Below are 7233 nucleotides of genomic sequence, written 5' to 3'. Positions count from 1 at the left end.
TCATGTTATAAAAATTTCTCAAAACCCAATAGAAGTCGAAAACATTTTTTTTTTTGTTCTAAGCTGCGACGAGCAGCAGCAGTACAGAGGCACTCATATTTTTTTTTCAATTTAATTAATCACAACTAATTATTTTCTGTATTGAATATTTAGCCCTAAAGTCATTTTTATAAATATTAGCAAAAGTATAATGATTTGGGTTGATTTTAGTCAAATTCGTTTTAAGAAGATGAAGAATAAAGGATACACAGAAATATTGGTTAATTATAAATTAATTCTGTATAATTTCGGATAATGGGCAGTAGCCCAACTGGTTTGATGCGTTAACGGTTATCCAGGAGGTCACGGGTTCGAGTCCTGTACTGACCAGTTGTTTTTTTTTTTGGAGGGCTTCAAAGGTAGAATACTTTTATTATTATTATTATTATTAAAATCTTCATTATTATTATTATTATTACTATTAATAATTATGCTATTATTATTAGAAATGTAATGTTATTACTATTAACCAATATAAAGGATGTTATTATCTTTAAAAGTAACTAATATTATTATTCTCATCATGATTAGGAATATAAAGGTTTTAATAATATTATTACAAACATTATAAGTATCTTCATAAGTATTAGAAACATTAGTTATCACTAATATTCTTATAAGTAAGATTAGTATAACTCTTGCCATTTTAGCGTTATTATTAATGTGATTATGATTAATAATAATATTAGTAACACTTTTGAAACTATTAGTATTATTAATCTTATAATTAGATAGAAGCATCAGTATTAACAATATCATTATTAATATTAAAATTATCATTTTTTTTATAAAGTTATTATTGGTATCCTTATTATTCTTAGTAAAACATTAATATCAAAATCATCATTTTTATAAACAAATAAAAATTTTAAATAAAAAAAAAACATACTTATCACATATATTACAATTATATTAATAAGCCATATAACTATATATAAAGCATATTAATTTTACTTATACAAAAACTTGTATACAACAAATTAGGTATTTTTTTTTCCAGATATAGATCTATTAATATAACAATATAAACAATAATCATTTTCATATATATATACAAACTAAATATATAATATATAAGGATATAAGATGTGAAATTGTTCGATTACGAGTATATATTTTAATATATATATATATATATACGAATGATATAGGTTCTTGAATCCAAGGCCAACCTTGCATTGTTCAGTGATGTTATATGTATTTTTACTACAAAATACAGTATGGTGAGTATATAGTTCCACTTTTAAACTCTAAATATTTCGGGATGAGAATACATGCATTTTATGATTTACGTTATGGACACAAGTGATAAAAAAAATATATATTCTACGTTAAGTTGTACCACTGGCATACTTCCCTGTAACTTGGTAACTACTATTTACATGCGGTATTGTAAACGCGAATCCTGTTGATAGATCTATCGGGCCTGACAACCCCAACCGGACTGGACGACCAGTATTCAACGGTTGCACAGTACTTCGTTTCGGTAACTATACTTGGTACGGTGTAGTGAGATTTCATAATAAAGGGAATATGCGACGTTGATTAAATGTTAAGTATGGTTATCAAGTGCTCAACCACTTAGAATATTTATATTAAAACGTTTGTGTATATGAAATCTTGTGGTCAATAGTTATAACGCTGCTAGCAACAAAACCTATATATCTCACCAACTTTATGTTGACATTTTAAAGCATGTTATTCTCAGGTACAAATTAAGTCTTCCGCTGTGCATTTGCTCATGTTAAGGACATTACTTGGAGTCGATCATCGCAATGGGACCAAATGTTGATGACATCGTCCAGGAGGATTAGGACGGGTTGTTAAAATTTAGAAGTGGTGGTGATTTAGAGACAGCGATCGATGATAGAGATGATTGGTGGTGGTTTATAAACCTAAGAAGAAGAAGTGACAGGTTTATTAGACGGGTGATGTTTAATGGTGGTTGATCATGGTTTCATGGTGGTGGTGTTTCAAGGTTCACAAGAAAGAAAATAAATTGTAGAGAGAGAGATGAATGAGAATGAAGGTGGTTGTCGTTAAAGTGGTGGAGTAGGGTGACTTCTGTAACCCGAAACTAGAAGCGGAGAGGAGGTAGCGAGTGGTGGTCATGGGTGGTAGAACCATGGTGATTAGTGATGGTTTGATGGTTGTGGTGATGGTAAGCCATCGGTGGTGGTGGTCGAATGAGGGGAATTGGTGATTGTTTTTGCAAGTATGATTCTAGAGAGTGATAAAATTAATTGATATTTGAAAGAGATAAGAAAGAATTATTAAGATAGTTGTCTAAGTAAATTCCTATATGCAAGTGTATATTATTATATGTAAGGCATATATGATTAGTTGAATAGACGGTGGAGAATCAAAAGCGCAGTAAACTACTTTAACAAATTTCAATTCTCATGAACTCAATTGTCCATATGTTACCGACACCTTTTAAATACGGATAATATATCGTGCTCCGTTGTTAATCAGTAGCAGATAAACTTATTCAGAAAAATCTCAAATTTTGACATTAAATATATTTATTTATTTTGGTCATTAAGGTATAAAATTCAGCCATTAATTTAATAAATAAAAAATTACATCAACTGTCCCTCTCATTTATGGGTAAAATATAAAAAGTGTTAAAACTTAACAAATAGTTCCTAAATACATTATTAATAAGCCTAAAATTTATAGAACTCATTTTCGTATCACCGTTTATTTTAAAATTACATAAGTTTGAATTTAACTTGCTTAATATCAATCGGATCAACAAACGAGTATTACAATCATTTAATATTTATTTTTAATACACTTTATTTATATATAGAGATATATTTTAAATAAGAATTATTATAATATACTATTTTTATTTTATTAATTTTTAATTACAACAACATATAATACTTTAAATTATATTTCGAATTATTATTTATATATACATACACACATATCTATTTACAATTAATGGTTCGTGAAACGTCGAGAGCAGTCGATGGTCAATTGAATATATGAAACAGTTCAAAAATTTTTGAGACTCAATACTACAGACTTTGCTTATCGTGTCGAAATCATACAAAGATTAAGTTTAAATTTAGTCAGAAATTTACGGGTCGTCACAGTACCTACCCGTTAAAGAAATTTCATCCCGAAATTTGATCGTGGTCGTCATAGCTAACATTAAAAATGTTTTCATGACAAATTTGAGCTGATAAATAGAGTTTTATTACTGTTGAGTAACATAAATAAGATAATTCGATTACTCGAAGAGTACGAGTAAAGCTATCACTAAGTAGTGAAATGAATAAATACAGGTTCGTCTTAACTGGTGACGTAGTCATGGTTGATTTCCGAAATTCAAGGGATTTAGAGAAAATCTTCGTAATAAGATTTGATTCTTCGGTAATTAAGGAAATTAGGATCTTCTTTGATTAAATGCGATAATCTGTCTCGATTGCTCTGTCGGGTATTTCATTATAAATCCACCCTCTTCATTTTCTTTATTTTCACAGCTAATACTTTCTATTATTTCTTTCTCAATTCATACTTTTGTTTTCCCTTCTCGATTTTAAGTAGTAAGTAATGATCCAGAATTTGTAGGTATGGAGTTTCGAATGAACATGGCTAATGCTCTAAGAGATATACTATAATAACACGATCTTGATTGGTTAAATTACCAGAATTCAAGAGAAAAGATAGAACTATCAGAAAGATATGTTCTCGATATGTTTATAGATTAGATAGAAGGTAAGAGTCATGTAACATGGCACATAATGACGTTATAGTCTGTGAATCATCATGTTCCATTAGAAACTCAGCATGACTTACTGTAATATAATCACGTTGATCAAGTGTCATTATATTATACTAACTCATGCATCAATTTCCAACACTACTTCAAAATCATTCATAATTCAAACTCGAATTTTAAAGAAATATAGAAACTAAAGTAGTTTCCTTTATGATGTATTATAGATAGCACGAAGAGATAAATAATTTCGAACGAGAATATTTATGAAAATATCTTCAGAAATATCGAAGATATTTATGATGATATTTTGGAATTTCTAAGTTTGATGGTTGATGAAGAAAGATTTTCCTCAAGATTTTAACATGAGTTCGGAGCAAGATATTCGTTGTAGGTTTCATCGGATCCAGAATTACCTGGATTCTTTGAATATAAGGTATGGTCCTTGTATTTGTCCTTGGTCCTCTTCGTGGTTAGCTCAATCTGTTTTCCAGTTCCAGTGTTTCTGAGCTTTTCCAACATACTGATAATGCTAAAAACGAACATATATTTCATAGCATTATCCCTCAAGAAAGACAAGCTTTTAGTTGCAATTGTTCTATTTACAAGTGATATTTGTTTAAATAATAAAAGGTGAAGACAAAAGACAGATTCGACGAATTGAAGACGCAAACGACCAAAAAGCTCAAAAGTACAAAGTACAATCAAAGTGGTTCAAATTATTGATAAGAAACGTCTAAAAATTACAAGAGTACAAGATGCAAAATGCAAAGTACAAGATATTAAATTGTACGCAAGGACGTTCGAAAATCCGGAACCGGGACCAGACTCAACTCTCAACGCTCGACGCAACGGACTGAAAATTACGAGTCAACTATGCACATAAATATAATATAATATTTAAATAATTCTTAAAAGTATTTATATATTATATATATATTTATAAACCGTCGGCAAGATGCAAACAAGCTCATGTGAGCTGAAAAAGCAGGTCATGCGATCGCATGGCCTGGCAGTTACAAAACCATGCAATCGCATGGTGAATAGTTACTGGCCACACCCCAATAAATTCGCAGTTTGGTGATCGATTATACATCTTTTTCCATCAATCTCTCACTCAACGTATATATATTATATTTTAATTTTAATTTTAATTTTAAATTCTAATAATAAGGGTATGTTAGCGAATGTTGTAAGGGTGTAAGTCAAAATTCTGTCCGTGTAACGCTACGCTATTTTTAATCATTGTAAGTTATGTTCAACCTTTTTAAATTAATGTCTCGTAGCTAAGTTATTATTATGCTTATTTAAAGCCGAAGTAATCGTGATGTTGGGCTAAATATTAAAATTGGGTAATTGGGCTTTGGACCATAATTTGGGTTTGGATAAAAGAACGACACTTGTGGAAATTAGACTATGGGCTATTAATGGGCTTTATATTAACTAAATGATACCTCATTAATTTAATATATAGACTTATAATTTGACGTATTTATATATAACCACATACGCTTGACTGGGCATGGTGGGCGGGATATCTATAAATACCAATAATTGTTCATTTTACCGGACACGGAATTGGATTAATAGTTAATAGACTTGTTGAAACAGGGGTGGATTACATTCAAGGGTAATTGGTGTAATTGTTAACAAAGTATTAAAACCTTGGTTTACACGCAGTCGATAACCTGGTGTATTCATTAAACAAAGTATTAAGACCTTGTTATAATTCGAATCCCCAATTAGTTGGAATATTTGACTTCGGGAATAAGATTAATTTGACGAAGACTTCCGCACTTTATGATTATAACTGATGGACTATTATGGACAAATTCGTATGGACATATCAAATAATCCAGGACAAAGGACAATTAACCCATGGGAATAAACTAAAAATAACGCGTCGAACATCATGATTACGGAAGTTTAAATAAGCATAATTCCTTTATTTCATATTTAATTGCACTTTTAATTATCGCACTTTTATTTACTGTCATTGTATTTAATTGCACTTTTAATTATCGTACTCTTTAATTATCGCAATTTTATTTTTGTTATTTAATTTACGCTTTAATTTAATTTATATTTATTTTTAATATTTTACATTAGGTTTTAACTGTGACTAAAGTTTTAAAATCGACAAATCGGTCATTAAACGGTAAAAAACCCCCTTTTATAATAATAATTGTAATATATATATTTATTTACAAATATAGTTTTAAAAATATAGCGTTAAACTTGGCGAGTTCCCTGTGGACGAACCGGACTTACTAAAAACTACACTACTGTATGATTAGGTACACTGCCTATAAGTGTTGTAGCAAGGTTTAGGTATTTCCATTCTATAAATAAATAAATAATTTGTGTAAAATTGTAACGTATTTAATAGTATTTCATAGTAAATATATAACTATTTCGTATACACCTCTACGCACATCAAGTATTTTTGGCGCCGCTACCGGGGAAGACATAAACGCCGAAAGCGCAACGCTATAAAAAAAAATTTAGTTTACTTTTGTAAAAATACGCTTTTGTAAAAATACGTTTTAAATATTGAAAATATAAAAATATAAAAAGAAAAGAAAAACAAAAAAATTATACATTTTTAATAGTTTGTTAAATATATATAAAATTATAAAGTTTTTATTTTTATTTAAAAATTAAGTTTTTATTTAATTTTTACATATATTATATATATATTAAAACAGAAAATTAAAACAGAAAAAATAATAATAAAAGTAATCGGCCAGGTACTGTAGCAGCCCAGGTTCTGGCCCGAATTCGCAGACCATGCGACTGCATGGTATTACAACGGTCAGGCCATGCGATCGCATGACCTGATTTGACAAGTCTGAAACCTCAGCCGACCAGTTTAGGGTTTAAATTATTAATAATTATTATTATTAAACCCTAATTAGGGTTATATTTAATAATAATTTGTTTTAGTTTTTATTTAATTTGTATTTTTAGTTTAATTAGTTTCATAAATATATAAAAGTAATAGTTTTATAAAATAAATAATATAAAATAATATTTTTATAAAAATTGTACTTTTTATAACTTTAAGTTTATTTTTATATTTTATATCTTTTTATTTGTTTTTAGCATAATATTTGTATTTTTCGCTCGTATTTAGTTTTAAGTTATAGTTTTTGCCATAGTTATTTTTATTTCTAGATTTTTAGGCTTTGCCGTAAAATCCCTTAAGTGCTTTTTCTTTAGAATAAGATTTAGGTGCTTTCGATTTTTGCAACGCCGTTTTAAGATTTTAGTACTTTTTAAGTTATTGCCGTTTTGGATATAGTATTTCTTTTAAGCTTTAATATTTTTAGACGCAACTTTTAATTCTTAGTTTTTAGTTCCTTTTTAAGTTTCGACGCGCTACTTTCTTAATTTTATTTTTCAAAGCCTATTATTTTTCGACCATTTATTTTTTTTCGACGTTTTTCGACGCGCTCTTT

This window comes from Rutidosis leptorrhynchoides, chromosome 10 (assembly GCF_046630445.1).
Source record: "Rutidosis leptorrhynchoides isolate AG116_Rl617_1_P2 chromosome 10, CSIRO_AGI_Rlap_v1, whole genome shotgun sequence".
Classification (NCBI taxonomy): domain Eukaryota; kingdom Viridiplantae; phylum Streptophyta; class Magnoliopsida; order Asterales; family Asteraceae; genus Rutidosis; species Rutidosis leptorrhynchoides.
This window is presented reverse-complemented; position numbering follows the sequence as displayed.